Source organism: Protopterus annectens, chromosome 8.part0 (genome assembly GCF_019279795.1).
Source record: "Protopterus annectens isolate FY-2018-M chromosome 8.part0, PAN1.0, whole genome shotgun sequence".
Taxonomy (NCBI): Eukaryota; Metazoa; Chordata; order Ceratodontiformes; family Protopteridae; genus Protopterus; species Protopterus annectens.
In genome coordinates this window covers 580146130-580166576 of record NC_056741.1, presented here as the reverse complement: position 1 = coordinate 580166576, position 20447 = coordinate 580146130, and the positions used below count along the sequence as shown (strand labels likewise).

At 37.5% G+C, this 20447-nt stretch overlaps 1 protein-coding gene across 1 annotated transcript in view; it reads left to right on the top strand.

Annotated features, from left to right (window-relative positions):
- Positions 1–20447, top strand: part of ZBTB7B (zinc finger and BTB domain containing 7B) — a 743831-nt gene that overhangs the window by 140320 nt on the left and 583064 nt on the right. The window contains exon 2 of the mRNA XM_044080077.1: positions 12506–12723. The gene's annotated coding sequence lies outside the window, so the exon portion shown is untranslated. The remainder of the gene's footprint in view (positions 1–12505; positions 12724–20447) is intronic.

The following is a 20447-nucleotide window of genomic DNA, read 5'->3' as shown; positions in this document are numbered from 1 at the left end:
TAAGAGAGCTATGTACACATAGATTATATAAAAGCTGGACTGTTATGTGCAATGTACATGTTAATACTGACACTTTGAGAAACCAACTTGTTTGACTTAAAAGACCCTTTCAGCCATGACTTGGGCCACAGGAAAGTATCAGAAAATAACTTCCAATGCAATAGGTAAACTGACTAGCACGTATAATATACAAGCATATGATACAATGACTTCCATTAAATAAATTCGTGATGTAGGTAGTACAAACTATGCACACCAAACACTATTGAAACAGAGCACAGTAAAGAAGTGGTACAAATTGTGCACTTTAGACTCCCTACAAGTAAATGTAACTGTTTCATTAAAGTATTAGGAGAAATGCGCTAGAACAAATAGGAGACTTGATAGAGTATATGGGCCAAAACTGTGCAGCATGTACTGCCCATGAAGAGCACACACTGTGCAGTTCTGAAGTAGTGGGATGCAGGCAATATGTAATTTGCTATGTGTCTGCATTCCTACAGAGTGATTTTGTTCTATGTAACTTGTTTGAATTCCTGCCCTTCTACCTAATATCATCAAAAATGTGTAGGTACCGCTGCAGAAACAAAATTACATAGTACTGAGCACTGAAAGTACTCTGCTAATATTTGTATGTCACTTAGACATTTCCCCCATTGTACATGGTGAACTTTTACTGGTCCATACATGTGCAGTTAATACCCTGTAAACAAGAATGTTTTTGAACTGCTCTGGAGACAGATTACCACCCTGGGCTTCTTGCTTGCATAGTTCATACAGAGAGCAGTACAGTCCTTGTTTGGCATTCCATTCTGAAGTGCAGGTGTCTTGCAGCTTACACATGTTACATACTTGCATAGCCCACAGTCTTTGAATCCTGACCACAGAGACTAAGAAGAACTGCTAATGCATATAAAATCACTCAGTTACTAACTACACATACTCCTCTGTTTCTAAAAACATCTTTTTACCTAAACTAGAATATGCTTTATCAGTAATCATGCCATATATTTCCCAAAATAATGTCTGTATTCCAAAAAATTCTGTATATATTTTTTTGAGTCTGCAGCTCATCATTCTATCATGCTTCAATAAAATACGAATCACCAAAATGACAACCCTTCTTTTCAGCACTACATTCTGCAAATTACAACACAATAATTATCTTAAGAGCAGTGATGGAAAATTGTCAAATCATGCCCTCAGTGCAGATGTTCTACCTACCTGATCCACAGCAATGCCATTATTTCAAAAGATATTAGCAATAGCTAGGAAGATAAATGTAGTAACTGATGTGAAATACACAGAAACATAACCATTTCCTCAAAGTTATTCTCAGCAGTCTCTACCACACTAATCTTCTCAGTTTATATAGGAGAAAATACATTGTTTGCAAAGAAGAGTAAGTGGTTAGTTTTAAAAGTTATGTACTGGAACTTATCAGCAGACCCCTTTTAGGCCTTTTACCACCAACAGCAAATTAGCAGTTAGCTGTAACTCTAGAAATGGTAGGAGGTCACCCAAAAAAGTTGTAAGCCTCCTGAACTTATTCTGGTAAAAATTGTTGAGTACTTTTCTCTGCGGTATACTGTCTTTCGGTATCAATGAGTCCCCAGTGGTAACTCTGGGGACAGAAGATGCTTACCATTTGTATCTTAAGAAGAAAAGCTTAAAGAAGGATCTAATATTTAAATCTTGTCTGCAAGATATCTACTTCAAAGTCCTTTCGTTTGGACAGGCTTTATCAGCCAGGATGTGCAGTAGACATTTAACTTCAGTCTTGGCTTAAGGACTCTGTCAGTACCAGTATACACTGATAGGAGTGAACATGTTGCTTGTCCCTTAACAGGGGTTGTGCAACAGTAGTTCACTGATGCCCTCACCCCCTACATCTTGTTTCAGTGTCAACCACAAATCCAACAACGTAACTACTCATTCTCCTCCCCATCAGTGACTCCCCATTCTGTCCTGCTTTCCAACCTTTTCTTCCCCTTCACAGCTGCATAAAATGCCTCATTACTTTTGTTGGCTAGTATAAAAGCATGTTTTTTTGTCTAACAACAAACACAGAAACTAACCTGTACTTGTACTATCACACCATGGTAGCTAGCCCTACAGATATCCAATAATTCAATTATATTTCTATCACTCTCACACTTGCCTGCCACTAATAAGGTCCACCTGAGCAATTCCTTGCTCTGATTAAAGCATTATTTTAAACTAGCACCTTTTGAATACTTCATCCTCTAGTTCTGACTGACTAACTCATCACATCAAATAGGACATCATCTAGTCATGCATTAGGATCATTGAAACTACAAGATGAATAAGGCTGAAAACTATCTGCATCTTATCAACTACCACCCTCAAGATGTACTTTCCCATGCTTCCAGAATGGAGGAACATGTCAGGCCTGGGATGGAGTTGAGGTACCCATCCAGTCATCAAAATTAGTCTTGAAGGAGGCAAGGGTGTTTCTCTGCTTAACATGAGGGCAGTTTGTTCTAGATATGGCAGCCATTGGGCAATTAATTTGTCCCTCTGTTTTGTTTTATTTATATGTTGGTGGGGATTCAGATCATTGGTTTGAGAATTTGAGTAGTTATTCATCCTGTGACTGTATAAGATATTGATTAGGGTGAAGTCTTTGATGGCATGAAATGCCAGATATGAATCTCAACACAGACAGGGTATAGTGATAAGCCTTCACTTCTAGTCTGTCTTGGTGACTAAGGATTCTAGGCCAATAATCTTTTTTTTTCTTAATCTTTGAGGACTTTCTATCTTCATCATATGTTTCTGCAAGTACATGCTGAAAGGGCCATTGTACTCAATAACTGATCTATTTAGGGTTGAGTACAGATGGGCAGTAACATCCTTTGATCTAGATGAGATATCTTTGGAAATCAGTTTTGTTCAGACAACTTTATTATTGACAAAATGAGCACAAAGTTTAAGAAGGTGATGCATGATATTTTGTTCCCCATGTACATATGCATACTCAAAATAAGTAAGGAAATTATGCACACAGGTTCATAGGTCTGTACTAGGCTAATGGCCCTGGGGCTTTTATAAGCCTAGCCCATAGACGTGCCCTGGCATTGTGCTGCCCGTTGTTAGTTCCCAGTGCCTCTATCAAGTAGAGCCACTGGAGTGATCCCTGGGGTGAACTTTCTATTTCCCATCCACTCATCAAGATTTCTCTTGAAGAGGGCTAGTGAGGTGCTCTGCTTGACATGTATGGGAAGTCTATTCCAGAGCATGGGCAGTCTCTGGGTTATGAACATGTCCTATTGATTGAGGTAATGAGGTTGAGGTCTCTGGAGTGTGTGGTGCGGAGGGACTGGGATTTCTTTAGATGCAGCATTTCTAACAGATCTTGGTCAGACATGGCTTTGTAAGTCAAGCAGAGATCGCCTCTTAGTAGACGATATGAGACAGAGAATAGCTGGAGATTTTTGAGTCTGTCCATGTAGGACATGTGTTTAAGGCCTAGGATCCTCTTTGTGAGGTACTTTTGTGGCCTCTCCAGCTATTGCAGGTGTCTAGTGAGGTACATGCCAAATGACGCATTATACGCTATGATTGGTCTAATGAGGGAAGAGTAGAGAGAAATGATGACCTCTTTCTTCCTGGATGCAAAACCCTCGGTAATGAGATGTGCCACATAGAAGGACTTTCTGACCACAGTGGCAATGTGGTGGTAGAAGGAGAGGTTGCTGTCAACCTGTGTCCCCGATCTTTTATAACGCCTTCAGTGTTCAGTGGGCTCCCATTGATGTGGTAATTAGTAGGAACTGAGTTTTTCCCAAAAGGGATGATGACGCATTTTTTTGGAATTAAGCTTAAGGGCATGGTTTTGATATCAGTCATTGGTCTCAGTGAGGTCTTTCTGTAGGATCATAATGACACTTTTTATAAAGTATGATTGTAATGCACAAACATAAAATATTACATGTTAACATTAGCCAGAAAGATTCTGTAAAGTAGTAAGCAGTGTATTTTCCCTACACAAAAAAATGACTACTCACAAACCATTATAAATTATTTATTTGCATTAGAAACGTATAGAATGTAAACAACAACCACACTTATTTAATACAGTGCAGATCTGCTCTGAGCTAAAACATAATGGCATTAAATATACTGATCCCAAGGATATTGCCAATATCCTGGCAGATCGATTCGGTGCCAACTTCACCCCCCTCTCACCCCCTAAATGGCCCATCTCAATACCAGAAGATTGCCAAATTCCGGTAATAATGGCCACACAGGTAAAAAAACGCACTCTCCAAAGCTAAGAATACAGCATCCATGGGACCAGATGACATCCCAGGCTGTGTACTACATGAACTACAAAATGAACTGGCACCTCACCTAAGTGTCATGTTTAATCATAGCCTCACCTCAGGTTTCATTCCCACTGAGTGGCACACAGCTACAGTTATCCCACTCCACAAGGGGGGATCCACCTTGGATCCCGGAAACTACCGTCCAATCAGTCTGACAAGCCTTATCTGCAAGGCCATGGAGCGTATTATCATGGAACTTATAAACAAAGACATTGGCAACCTTCAAACACTGGGCCCCACCCAGTTTAGGTTCGTGAACGGCCGATCTTGTCTCCTGAACCTGATTGACTTCTTCGAATCAGTCTCCAGAGCCATGGACAAGGGTAAGGTGGTCCACACAGCCTATCTAGACCTTGCCAAGGCCTTTGACACCATCCCCCACTCTGGAATCATAGATAAACTTACTAAACTGGACATTAATCCCTACGTCACCCAATGGGTTGCTAACTGGCTTACTGAAAGAACCCACACTGTAAAAGTAGCCGACTCCAAATCCAGCTCCAGACAAGTGGAGTACCTCAGGGTTCAGTCCTGAGACCTCTCTTGTTTGGCATCTACTTCTCTGAAGTACAGGCCAGCACTAAGGGACTCTGGCTAACAAAGTTCGCAGATGACTGCAAACTGGGAGCCATTATTGAATCCCCAAATGATGTGGATACTCTACAAAAGGGCCTTACAGAAACAAATGCTTGGTGCCAGAGCCATGGGCTCAAGCTCAATGCCAAGAAATGTATAGTTATCCCCTTTGGGAAAAAACATGTATCCGTGAATTACCATATAGGTGGCAGTACACTAAACACTGAAAGTGTGATAGGAGACTTAGGGACACAGGTGGACAGTGGTCTCACCTTCGATAACCACATCACCACAACATTCAGGAAATCCTTCTATGTGGCACACCTCATCACTAAGGGCTTTTCATCCAGAAAAAAGGAGGTCATTGTCCCACTGTACTCATCCCTCATTAGACCCATTATAGAATACAACGCCCCGTTTGGTATATACCTCTCAAGACATCTACAACAACTGGAAAGGCCACAGAAATACCTCACTAAAAGAATCACAGGCCTAAAGCAGATGCCCTATGCTGACCGCCTTAAAAAACTCCAGCTATACTTTGTCACATATCGTCTACTCAGAGGCGATCTCTGCTTAACATACAAGGCCATGTCAAACCCAGAGCTGTTGGACATGCTACACTTAAAGAAATCCCAATCACTCAGAGCCACATGCTCCAGGGATCTAAACCTTGTCATCACAATAAACAAAACATGCTGGAGGGATAGGTTCCTGACCCAGAGACTCCCCAGACTCTGGAATAGATTGCCCATACATGTCAAGCAGAGTGCCTCTCTGGCCCTCTTCAAAAGGAACCTTGATGACTGGATGGGAGAAAGGAAATTCACCCCGGGATCATGTCAGTTGCCCTGCTAGACAGGGGTCCAGGGAAGTAAATAGTGTGGGAAGAAATAGCCAGGGAATTGTTATGGCTAGGCTTGTATAGGCCCTAGGGCTGATAGCCTAGTACCAACCTATGAACCAGTCACAAGTTATGACATCTTTCAACCTTAAACATATCCTGGCTCAGTGCAGTACATTGTATCATTTACTTATTCACATAGGCATTAAGGTCTGATGAAGCATTAATTCTAACGTGAAAGCGCTTACCAACTGCAGTCCTTTTTGTCTGTCTGTTGTTAATGCAATAAACCTTGATTTTTTGGATATTTTGGACTTCCTGAAGTTGCCTTGTTACTCAGTGCGTGGTGCACTCCTCTGATACTTTTTTACTAATTGTCGTTTTTCGTTCTGAGGGTGCTTTATCCAGCAGACATTGGTTTCTTTTATTAAGGTATTTAATTTTATCTGCAAGTCAGAAACTGATTAAAATATTTTATTATTGTTTCTAACTAGGAGAGCCAGTAGGTCTTTGTGTAATATAGTAGGAGGCATCCACATTTAATATGTGACTGGGTTTACAGTTTGGGAGAAGCACTAGCAGAATTAATTCAGACAGCCTTAACATGATTACAAAAGCTATGTGGAGCCACAGCACAGTTCGTGGAATCATCATATTCACAGCATGATTAAAGAAGTAAAGTTCCCCCCAACACATAAATTAGCAGATTTTGGAAACTTGATGTCATCAACAAAGTCATAGAAGGCCAGCTGAGATTAAGGGACTGAAGAGATTTCAGGGGGATTATTAGAGTTGGATAGTCCAACAGGATTAACAAACCAAGAAGCCCACAACTGGATTAATAAAATCAGAACATTAATTGGATAAACTGAAATGACGGGCAACCAGATTACAAGAGAAGGTGGGGAGGGGTCCCAGCAGAATTGGCCTGTGGGATGAAGAGTAGGAATACTTCCTGAACTGTGTTTATTTAGGTTCCAATCTGATATGTAGATTGGAAAACAAAAAATTATTCCTATTAGAGCGCATTAGGGAGAGTTGCATCAGTTATTTGTTACAGGAAGCATTGTTTTCTTTCACAGTCTTGCAGTGTTCATGTACTTCCTGTATGTATTACTTGTATGAAGTAAAGTTTGTCTCAGGCTTAATTTTTATTTACTGGGAGGGTATTTTGGGGGCTAATAACACTGGGCTGGTCTTTGCATTTAAGCCTTTATTGTACTGAATTTGTGGGCATATCTGCAGTGTGGTAGTCACATGACTCTTATGGTCAAATAATGTCTTTGTAGACTTTCTATATTTTTTTTTGTAAATACTTTTTGTTGAAGGTTTTAGAAGTGATGCTATCACAGTCAACAAGCTAATGAAAGAAGAACTGAACAAAAGGTAATATAATCATCACATTCATAAGCTATCATTGTAAAAGTATGTTACGAACTATATACATTATATAGAAGAGTGTGAATACATGAGATTTTACAATGAAAAAATGTTTCCTATTATTACTTGGTTTGGTAAAAGGAAGTAGAGGCCGGGACAGTAGACACAGATTATGTAGTTGTGTGTTAAGTTTCATAGTAATAATAAGTTGTTGAGCAAGTTACTTATGGTGGTGTGGCTAGTGTAATCTATATAGAGTATATTAAGTATGAAGGGTTCTGATTATGGCTCCAGATATTATGTTCCCTTCAGTAATATGCTCAGTATTGTTTGCCAGCTCAGAGATTCATTATGTTCGTTCTTTATAAAGGAACAGAATTTAGGTAGTAATTTCAATGCTCTTAGGTGTTTGGTAGAGATGTTTAGGAAGCTGTTCTTCTGGGACAGATTTAAGGTTTAACCATTTCAGAGTAATATATAACTTAAGAAAGGAAAAACAAGTTACAAGAATAAGTAAGTTATTATAGTGTGAAGGTGAAGATGGATTATGAAGAATTGATTAATGCCATGATATGATCTCTGGTATGTGTTTCTACATCTTGGAAATTAAGGTAGCCCATAATCGTTTGGTGTATGTACAATGCCAGGAAATATGTAGGATGTCTGCTTTATCTAAACCCCATAGTCTTTACAACTCACTATTTTGTGCTATGAGGTAAGAATAAGGATCACGAACTGTGTATGACAAAGTTTTTATTTTGTTTGTTTTAATGGGGATATAATTCAGAGAACTTTATTTGAATTTTTAATAGAGTAACTGTGTAAAATATGTGGATCAAAAGTATTACAGATAGATGATGCTAAATAGTTATTGTTAATGTTCATAGGGTCATAGATTTATTCTAGGATAACCACCCTTATGGGCCATTTTAAGCTTAGTCAATTATTGCATACAAGAATTGAACCCTGCACCTTGTGCCTGCTAAGTAAATGTCTTGACCATTACATCAAGCTCCTTCCCTGTTATTTTTTATTGCTAGTTCGCAGGATTTAGTTAGAGGTTTATTTTGGAAAAGGATAGCTAAACATCTGAATAAGAAATCTATTTTCTTCATGTAGAATTTGTTATATGTATATATTTAAGCTGATGATGTATAATAGCTGGTCAATGATTGGTAAGTATCCTTTAGGCAGAGTCATTTTAACTCTCACTTGTTTAGTTGAATTATTTTCCAAGTAAATAGTCACATAATTTATTCTTGATAAGAGGAAATTTTAAGTGTATCATTTTTTTCTTTACTAGGATATTTAGGTTTTGGTCAAGTGGTTGTATGCCCACAACAGATACCTTACTAAAAGGATACAGGGCCTAAACAACATGTCCTACATGGACTGACTCAAAGCCAGTTACTTTACTCCGTATCCAACAGAATGCTAAGAGGTGGCCGGTGTATGGCATATAATTCATTCTCCAACCCTGCACTGATGGATTTACTGCACATGGGCAAGTCAAATAGAATCAGAAATAATTGGCCTAGGGATCTAAACCTGCTCTGCAACATCACCAGAATAGTTTGGAAGGACAGGTGTATCTCGCAGAAGATACTGCTGCTCTGGAACAGAGTCCCCATCCACATAAAACAAACGTCATTCCTGTCCGATCTGTGGATGGGGAAACAGACAATTTACCCCAAGGACTACCCCCTGTACTACTAATGGACAGTGGCAGCCCATAAATGCTTTATTCCATGCATGGGTTATCTGAAGTTATCTATGCCATGATCACATTTATTCTTATTGGAGTAATGTATAATTATTGACCATGGGATGGGTAAGGACAGTCTGTAACCAAATGGGATAGGTTATTTCAAGCACAAAAAGGGAAACTGGCTAGGCTTAAAAATAGTCCAGAAGGGCAGTTAATCTAGTACATGTCCTTCTATGTCACTGTTGTAGTATTCTTCACAGTAGGGATTTCCTACCAAGGATAGCCCAATGTTCGGCCAGTATACCAAAGCCTTTAGATCTTACATTTCACACAGGCTGAGCCAGAACTTGGTCAGTATTATCAGTGTACTACCCCAGTAAACAAATATAAATAAATGTCATTATATGCTGTTCAGTAGGTGTTATCATAGCAAGGCAGAAGTGGAAAAAACTCCCTGCTTCTCAGCGTGGTATTGTACTGTGACCCTCTATAGATTCATAGGTAAATACCTGGCAATAAGTCAGCAGACTGTTACATGCTTAGTCAATATCCAGACAATGACTAAAGATGAAAATCAAACTCTGTAGCTTGTGTGTGTGAGTTAAACACTGTACCATTATGACAACCCCCAACCACCAACTATTTTCTTTCTTCGTTGCTGTGGAGATGCAAGACATTCACTCAGGCATAACAGATGGTGTACTGGGGTGGCACTAAGAATATAACAACAAAATAAACAAATTAAGTAAATAAGTTTTAAAACTTTCCCTGAGCTGTGCCTATACTGATTCAGAGATGCACTGGATGAAGAAGTGACATGAAACAGGATATTTGACATGCACTGGATGAAGAAGTGACATGAAACAGGATATTTGACATGCACTGGATGAAGAAGTGACATGAAACAGGATATTTGACATGCACTGGATGAAGAAGTGACATGAAACAGGATATTTGACATACTTTTCTAAGCACAGATTAATTAATGTACAAGTAGTTTTTAGTTCCTAATTCTATCAGAAAATCACTGTTTACCAACTATAAGAGTATGACATTTGGTAGTGCCATTCCTCTACCCCTCCCTTACATGAAATGCTTCTTGCTGCACCACCGACATTTTAGTGCTCTGAATGCGTGATCCATTTGTTCACATTGTGCAATACTCCTGGGGGTAACACGGCATACCTATCAATCTTCAGGTGTTAAAAATCATAGCAGAGGGTCAAAAAGAGGAGCACTTTCTTACTTTTTACAAAAGGTTTTTATTTACTAGACCCTGTGTAGTCAATGGTAGGGAGTCTTTGAATATGCTTAGTTATGTTCCCTATAGGTAAGTCTGACTTTATGTGAAATATCAGTAAATCTAGGAGGAGAAAGACTAAATCTGAGGGTCAAAATAATTTAAAAAAGCGCTTAATCATCTTTTAATAAAGCACTTAATCATCTTTCAATAAAAGTGCTTAATCATCTTTCAATAAACTTTGCCTTCGTTATTACTTGGCTCATTCCAGTTTTTGGTCAGTGCAACTTCTAGCCCAGTCATCCTGTTTCTTTGTTTTAGTTCTTTGGTTGTGACTTTACCTTGGTTTTAGTTTATATTAAAAAAATAGGTCTGTGTCTAAAGCATAGCAGTTGAGAGGTATGAACACAAGTTTCAGTTTTTGTTCCTGGCACTCAAGTCATCTTTAATCAGCATTATATATATCATCACTAAAAAGAACATGTTGTACTACTACTCTCTGTGATATACATGTTTGTTTGAATATTAATAGGGCGTTGGCTTGAACAATTTAAATCCCTTACCTTTCAGTGACTCTAAATACAGTTAAATGAGGGAAGTAGGTACTGCACCTGTTCTTATTTCTGGTTTACCTTTTGCTGCTGTTAAATATGTTACATCATAGGGAGCTATACACTATGCTTAGGCATTCATTGCCTTTTAAGTATAAGCACAAAACTTCAGATTACAGAGCTGTTAGTCCAAAGTCTGTCAGTTGTACTGAAGACATTTTGGTATACAGATGCTTACCTTAAGTCCAGTCCTGTACTTAAACACATCATCTTATTTTTATCAGTCGTTCATCTATGATGTTTTCACTTTGTCTTCTTACACAATACTTATGCTACTATCCAAGCAAGACTGCTTTGAACTTGCTCCTGATGCAGGTGTCCTTATTAGTAAACAAGTTATGGGTCCATCTTGTTAGTCCTACATGTTTTACCTGCACTAACGTTTCCTGGTCATTTGTTTTGCCTAGAGCTGTAAGTTGATCTGGGGCCTTCTGAAGCGCAGGCCTCAGTCATATACTGAATGTTCATTTAGTGTCTTGGCTATAGCTGTGCTTTCCGCTATTCAGAAATTAGTAGAGTTGCTCTGAAACGTTACTGCAGTATTACACCGCATCTAGGTAAGTGCAGAGTTAATTGCTCCCTTTAGTACCTAGTAGGAGCTACAAGATAGAAAAAAATCCGGATTAAAAAAAATGTGATGAAAATTTAATGTGCATTACCTGGATGTTTTTCATACAGACCTATTATCTTAACCAGTATAAATATTTGCACTTGCCATACTTAAGTGTTGCAACAAGTTTGTCTTTATTAGTTGTGATAATAAAACTCCATCTGACACGTAGAAGACTCTCAGGTCTGGCTGTTCACTGGAAAAAAACTCTTAAGCCTTTTGACTGCTTTCGTTCAGGAGGAGGATGATATTGCCACTGTGTGACTGCCATCTTGTGGAGGCCAATGAGAGAGCAGCTGAAGGCACCAAAAAGAGGAGGTGCAGTCATCAGCTATTGAAAAAAAATTTCTTGCACATGTATTACTGACATAAAAATTATTACAAATTCAGGTGAAGTAGTTCCACAACTTCCTTCTTCTCCATGAAAAGTGCTTTTGCTTAACAAAATGGCAATAAACATAGCTGGTTTGTGTAATTATAATTTGTACATATCTACACAGTTACATTATAATTTGGGCCTGCATATGAATGCATATAACTAATGAGAAAAGCAGATCTGTATAAAAATACTTTTCACTTTAGATACTGTTCACAGATCTTAAAATACACACTCTTATCACATCTTCCACATTATGCTTGACAAATATAATGTTTTAATGCTGTACTTGATATATGCTTTACAAAGTGGACTGGAGCAGAGCTTGCCTGCGGTCATTGGCTTTGAAGTATCCACAACTTCTCTTGTCCAAGATCCATTAGGAGCAAACATTGCTCAAAAGCTGTTTTAGCCTGAGGAGGTGTTATGTGGTTGCATACCGCTAAGCAAGGTTTAGCCGAGACGTTATTCAGTCATGTCATGGAATATTTTGTGCATTGCTACATATTAACACTGTGGTGGAGTAGGTGAAGAATTTTCTTTTGCCCTGAATACCAGATGTTAACTGTGTACAAACAAAACAATGAAGATTTGTGAGCTGCTATAGGGGATGCACATTAGAATGAAAAGCATGTACAGGAAACTACAACAGTCATGTAAAAACCTACAGTGATCTTTTCTGTGATAGCTTCCTTTCTAATGGTATATAGATGGTGTATAAAAATATATATTTCTATGTTCCCGTCCTACCATCACTTCCCTTCAAATCCATTTAAGGGTTAATTTATTTCATTTTCTTTCTTTTCAGTTCTGGGAAACCAGGCTGGTGAGGTACATGACCTGGGGTGTGGGCGTCAACTGTTAGCACTTCTGAGGTGGGAACCTGTCTCTGCATTCAAAGACTACCGACAAAAATACATTTTAGTTTCAGCTCCGCACCCGTATGCCCATCCATCCCACAGGGTTGAATAGCAAATACCCAAGTGTCATACAGCAAATCAGAAGCAAAAATCAGAGATACAGAAGGTAAGAGCACAGTTACTGATTTTTTCTTGTGGCTTTTTTCATGGTGCAAAAGTTGATAGTGCAGGCACTATGTTCAATTCAGAGTCAAAATAAACTTTTTTAGAAGTGGTAAATGAAATTCTGTGAGACTGGTTCAGTTTTATTGTATGGGACAGTGCAAGGGCTTTGTAAAAGCAAAGTAATTTGACAGTACATGATTGTTTTCACACAAATGTAATGAGTTCATTATTTTGAGGTCAGAAAGAAACACTTGTCAGTCTGCTGTGCTTCTATGGTGCATGGTTTCAGCTGACAGGTAATTCTGCTGAATGCATTATTTTGATACATTACTAGCCTTGATAGAGAGAATCAGTCTCCTCACTACTGAGTAAATTGGTGGTATTTCATTTCTTTTTTTTTTTTTTTTTTTTTTTTTTTTTTGTGCGAGGGAAAGATGAAAGGTGTAAGCAGATAAGTGGAAGATGTCAGTGTTATCACCATAACTTCTTTTGTGAAAGTTCCCTACATCAGTAATTTATGCTGTCTGTGTTATATAAAATGAAAGCTATGTAGATACTGCAGTATTTTTTAGGTATTGTGTAATATACACTTGTTCCTGGAAATGATAGTTTGTGACAGCTATGCTATGTTTGTTTATTGTTGCTACCTTAAGTATCTTGGGGTCATGCTAAAAAAAAAAAGGTCGAAACACTAGTACCCTTGTGTAGGTACAAACCTGAATGAAAAAAAGACTCAAGTGGATAAATGAATTATCAGTCTCTTCTTTTATATATTAGTAACACTTCACTTCACTTTATATCTGTGAAATGTTTTTGTTGTGTACGTGCATATCACTCTCCACCCAAGTTCCCTTGATGTAGTGAAGAGTGATTTTTTTGAAGTATGTCTGTATGAGTATAACACTTGTTAAAAAAAGGTATTTTAGGAAATGACCATTTTGATCAGTGACTGTAATATTTGCAGTAAACCATTTATTGGAATTTGGGGAAATCTCTCTTAACAGATGACCGAGAAAGTGAAGATTGCAGTATGCCTGTGTTAAGACAGGTAATATAGCTAGTAGTGTTATGCAAGATAAAATGAGGCAGAAAAGATTTGGATAATAAAATCTGGATCAGATGGGTAGGGAACAAATACATAGAAAGCTTTCTTCTGTCTCATTTTATTATTCTGTTAAAGATTGACATCAGCAGCCAGATTTCCTAATGATGCTGTTTCTGATTGCAGAAGGTAACCCTCACAGGGGGTTACTGCAGATTGCAGACTGCAAAAAAGTGATGCTAGGATGTTCACTGTCTGCAGAGGCTTGCTGTACTGTGCACACTGTAGTTTGTTCTACAGACAGTAATTTACCGCAGTGCTGTAATCTGTAGGATCGTATAAAGAGATATTGTATTGCCTACAGTTGGTGCATATCACTCCTACTCGACTGGTCATGGAGACTGTGTGCATAGAAAATATTTGTATTGTCCCCATTAGATGGTAGAATGGTTATTAACAGAGCCCAGTATGGAGTTGTCTGTGACTTTTTAAAGTGATTCAGTGGCATTTTATCTTAACTTACTTGAATCTACACTGACCGCAGTCAGTTCTTCAGAATGTATTGGTTGCATTGAGCTTATTTATTTATTTTACATTTGTTAACCGGGAGAGTCCGACTGGATACATGTCCATTTTCAATGGAGGCCCGGGGAGAAAAGCTCCAGGATAGTAAACAAACAGTTAAACACAGTCTAAGAAAGTTATACAGTTATAATACAACGTTCAGTATAAAACATAGTTATGTTACTGTACAAAAAACATACATTTAAACATTTAAACGGCGAAGCAAAAGTAAGAGGGCAGAAGTAGGTCTGTTTCAATTACATAATGAATAGATTAAGGTGCACAGTAGATAACCATATCCAGAGAATGTAGGGAGGGCTATAAAAAGAAGACATTAGCTGACTGATATTCCTTAGTATTTGAATCTTAACTGTCATGCTGTATCCTAGTTTTCACAGCAGCACAACATTCTAAAATTTATTTTTTCTTTCTCTTCTACATCTCAGAATCCTGTATTCTTTTTTACCTGCTTACAATGATTGCATACACCATATCTCTCAGCCTCTTTGCTTAAGAATTCTGAGCAAAGCATAGTGAGACAAAGGCCCAAAATAAGAGGCAGCTTTTAAATGATACTTAATTCAGTTGAAAAGTTATCAGAATAACAGGTTTTGCATTAACATGCATTTTGAACAAAATTACATTTAAAATTAATGGGTGGCAATATTGGCTGACTGTAATCCTTGGTTATTCACCTGAAAATAAAAAAAAACTTATGAAGGATATGGCAAAAATAGGTACAAACAGGGACGTCCTGTGAAACAGTTGAGAGGAGTGACGAGCACATAAATCTTAAAAACAATTACAGTAAAACTCCTTCATTATTTTTCCAAACTGCCTCTCAAATGCAAATATAGAACAGGTAAATGACAAAGAAAAAACATAACTTTTTTTTTTCCAGTCACAACAGAATGAAAAACAACAGATATTTGGTCTTTGCCCTTACTAAACAGAGAGTTGTCAATATACCAGAGCAGCTATGCTTCCTGTTGCCTTTAGGCAGATGCCTTGTAAAGCCATAACTCAGAACTAGAAGTTTTCATCTGAAACACTTTATAATTTAACACAGATAAAAACTGATACAATGATCAAGAAGCAAAGCGCAGTGAGATATCTACAGGTTGCAATGATGTGCAAAATATGGTTTGTTGGCCATAAAGAATAAGATGGCATGCTGCAAGACTGCTATCTTGTAACTCTTGCCAGATGTAGAACAGAATAGTAAATCCAAATGACAGACATGTAAAGTGTTACTTAGCAGATTTCTTCTTTCAAGCCCAATGCATTTCTTAATGAAATGTAACCGAGCTAATCTCTTAAAAATAGAAACACAGATGACTGCTCTAAAACAGAAAAGCACAGATGATCTTTTTGCTTTTTTTAGAAGACAGATTAACATCCAGAATAAACCAGAAGTAGAAAAAAGAAAGATAACCTGTTCAGTAGTATGTGAATTTAAATCAACTTAAGTGATCAGCAGGTGAGCATTCCTTTCAGTCATGATGCCTTCAACTCACTATCTTGATTAGAAGATATGAGCTGTATTAAATTCTACCAAGGACGGATATTAATTGGGTAGAGAAATGTTTCACATAAAGTAGTATTTCACCTAATAGCCAACTGCCCCACAACAGTGGAATTTTTTGTCACTGAAAATCTATAATCTTAGCCTGAGTTGAGAGCTGATTAAAAATAATTGATATGCTGGTATGCCCAGTTTTGCAGCTGTAAAAAAGAAAAAAAAATGGTGCCTGATAAACTTGGCATTTAGTTTTACAAAATTGATTATTCTCTGCTTTAATCAGTAAGCTGCTGTTGTTGTCGTCATCTTCTATTATTTGGTTCTTAAGTTTGACTTGTTTGCTGCCAAATATGTTTATGCTTCTATTTCAATGTGAAACATGAAAGATATATACAGAAAAGTTTTCAGTAGTTAAGAAAGTGTGATGTTGATGTAATTCTTGATATTTTAATGAAGAGCTGTTGAAATGTGTTTTTAAGAAGAGTTTGTATATTTATCATAAGCATTATATTTTTCGTTAAAAATATGAAATAGAGACCAGTGTCTAGTACATAGCCAGCATTTTTTTCCTGTGCTACTAGTGACCTGGGTACTCAGTGGCCAGTCACAGAGGGTAATGATTGAGTGGCAAAAGTTCTATTCATCTCCTCTGCAATGGAATTCAAAAGGCTGGGAACTTCATCTGCACTCATAAAAGACACTGAACATGTTGTATGTCATAAGATGAGGGAATGTGACTGTGAGCTCAGTGGCATGAATTATCCTCAGTAGCATCATCACAGTATAATATGTTTCTGTTTGAGTAGGCCGATAGAAGTAAAGGGAATAACCTAGCCAGATAAGTATATCTTACCCACAGCTTCATATTGCATTTATTCTATCATATTTTCCCCTACTCCCGGAAAGACACATATCAGAAAACAAAGGGTAACAGTCATCTGAGAGGAAAACAATAAAAAAGAAAAATATACTTTGAGGACGTGTAAACACATGCATTTGAGTGTAATCTGAATTGCAAACTATGAGGGATGCTCCTTTGTGTCCAACACTTTTGAGATTTGTCAATAAATGTGGTGCGATGTGTAATATGAGCAGCAAGTCTGTAACATTTGGGAGATGGGGATACAGATATTTAGAAACGTCTCAGAAGGGGTATCTTCTAGTGTGTATGTGCTATGCAACGAGGACTGAGTAATCTAAAACATGTAGCACATGAAACATCTCATAGATTTGGGTAATTGAGCTTTGTAAAATGATTTAGTATTGCAACAAGAAAAATTAGTGTCCTCTTTTAAGCCCTTTCCTGTACAGAGAAGTTCAAAGAGGTTAAATGACAGACTGCTTTTGTGGTATGTGACATTTCAGAATAATCAACAAGTTGTGAAAAACAAAAGAGAGACAGTCTTACAATGCAGTTTAATGGACTAGCATAAATAGAAACTTTTGGAGGGATAAAAAAGTTTTTTTCTAATGTTCTAATAGATTTAAAATGGTAAATTTTCAGACTACTATCTAAAAATCCTATTGAAGAGAATTCTAAGAATTAATGTTATGAACAGGTTTATATTAAAAATATGGTGTATAGAATTATGTGGTTTGTCAGTGTATGTCTTGTTGCTTGCTTAGTCTGTTATTAATGTGTGGTGCAATGTTGTGCACATCTGCATTTAGTGTCCAAGGAGTAATGTTTGTATTGTTTTATGTTTTTGGCATTTTGATGGGAGTAGTGAGTATTGGGCATGCTGCCTTTTTCATTCATCATTGACAATTCATTTGTTAGTTCAGAAGGTGTTCCTCTGCTGTATGAAGTGGAGCTTTATGCTTTGTTTTACTGGTTGTACTATTTTGACTGGCATATAAACAGACTTCATAGAAAACCATTCTGGTGAGACATAAGCTTTAGTTTATTCAGCACTGGATGATTTTTTTTTTACTGCTGCAAAATTGGGCATCAGTGTGACAGAGACAGCGCAACTAATCAGTAAAAGCACCATAATTTATCGCCTTAGACTCCTTAATGTCTTTAAGTGCTGCCTAATTGTCCATAATGTGCAACTCATTAACACCTGTGCTGTGAAATGTCACACCTCTAGCAGCCTGCACACAGCTTGCATTCCTGAGCATTTTCTGAAAAATAAACTTAAAAAGCATAAAAGAGATAAATGTAAACATTTTGTGAACATTAAAAGCTATCAAAACTACACAAAAGGCAATGTTATCAGTAAGAAGCATTCTTTACAGTGATGATAGTCCATGCATTCATTGTCTTTTCATAAATACTGTAATATATTATAATGCACATAACCCCCAAATTATATTTTTTGCTAAACTTTCACAAATTCTCAGATCTTGGAAACTGTATAACCTAGACATACATTGTTACAACATTTTTGTTTACTTATCCTAAGCTTCCACATGACTACAAGAAATTCCACTATGAGTGCATGCTTATTAAGATACTTACAGATGTATGAAAGCATATGTTTAATTGTATATTTAGTAATATAAATAACTGAATATCACTCAAGATGTGCAACTTAGTGCAAATATCACTGACTGTATTCTTCAACAACATTTAAAGTTTACCTGATGTCATGCAGCAATCTGTAAGTCATTTGTTTTTTGAAGGATTATATTCTTAAGGAAATATTGTTTATTTTTGTAATCACTAACAAGCATATAGCAATATCTCCGCTATACTGTTATATAAATGGACATTAACAACAAATTTCCCAGTCTCCCACAATAGCATATCACTCCTCAGTAGAGCTCTCAGTTATGTAAACACGAATACAAATATGACTATATGAAACATAAGTGACGAGTACTGATTTCTCTACTGCAGGACATCCTAGACTAACAGTCTTAGTATAATTTTATTAATAGCTCCTTGCCCTTTGTAATACTGTCTATAATTAGCCAATAAGTCACTTAGTTAAAGAAGCCAGACCCAGAAAAGGTTTGGGCGCCATAAGGAGCTATGAGTTTGAATTGGAATATACAAAGGGGTATTTTTAGTCTTGAATAAGTTAATTAAGGCTGTTGTAAATATTATATCTATTTTACACACTGAGGATCTACTTTGGTGCAGTTATTGGTGCTGCACATTTCATGCTTTTTTATTTTCATATTAGCTGTCGGTGGCCTTGTCTCCATCTATAAAAAGTGACATATATACATATACTAATTTTATTAGCAGTATGACAAGTGGCCATTTAGCTGGAAATGCACTGGCAGATAGAGTGGGGTACAAAACAAGCTATGAAGGCTGTACACCTCTTTGTGAGCCACAACAATGAAATTTTAGTTGTGTGTTTTCAGTAACATTTGTGATTGCATGAGAACCTTACTAAGCTCTTCTTGTGGCTGTTGTCTGCAGCGATATCTTTACTATAAGCCATTAATCCTTTTTGCTGGGCTGCAAAGAATTTCGAGACAGCAAGATGTAACTAAGATGTTTACCTGTAAACATTTATGAGGGCATAGCTATTTTGTATTTGATATTTTCAAAGTAATGGTATATTTATTTTTATTTTACATGTAGATGGACTGGGTGGGCACTAGGCTCCTTTTTCAGCCGCAATCTAGTTACACCAAATTGAAAATAAAGTAATAATCATGTTATGTGCACCTTCATTGTTCTTCTTCTTTCGGCTTTTCCTGGTTAGGGGTCGCCACAGCGGATCACCTGTCCGCTCATGATTAGCAGTGGAGTTTTTACGGTGTTGAGTTTCCAGCCCAGCGCCCAACCTTCCACAGAAGGCACACACACGCACACACTCACGCCTAGGGCCAATTTAGTGTGCCCAATCCACCTACAGCATGTCTTTGGGATGTGGGAGGAAACTGGAGCACGTGTAGGAAACCCACACGACCACAGGGAGGACATGCAGACTCTGCACAGAAGGCACCCCAGCCAAGAATCAAACCAGAGAACCTCTTGCTATGAGGCAGCAATGCTAACCGCTGCACCACCATGGCCACCCTAATAATCATGTTATGTGCATAAGCTTCAATAATAAAATTACTGCAAAGGCAACATGAATGCATAGTGTAATCCACAAAATTAGAGAGAAAAAAGTTAAATGTACATTAAAGTGACAGTCCTGTCAGACCAGATACTTTCAGTTTATCATCTTGATCAGAAGAGTTTATTTGTAATAGATACTACAGAGGGCAGATATTAGAGAAATGTGTTACATAAAGTGGAATGTCAGTGAAAAGCCAACCCCTTCAAAATAGTGGGATTTTCTGTTGGCACAAAACTGTAATCTTAGCCTGAGGTAGGGATTGATTAAAGATAACTGATAGACTTTTATTTCTAAGCATTGGGATAAAAATGGTAGTGCTCTGGTAATGCATTCTACAGCATGTTGTGATATGGGCAGGTCCAGTATTGATGGTGTGAAGTGTAAGCATGTAGTTTTTTTTTTGGGGGGGTTTTAATAGCCTGGTTAGTGATGTACAGTGCATAATGCACAGCAGTTATAAATAATTGCACGTTAACAGTTTGGCTTTTTGGAAATTAGAGATATACCTAGACTTTTCAAGGGTCAAACAGTCATGTTCTCTTTTAGGAGTTACTAACAAATCAGCA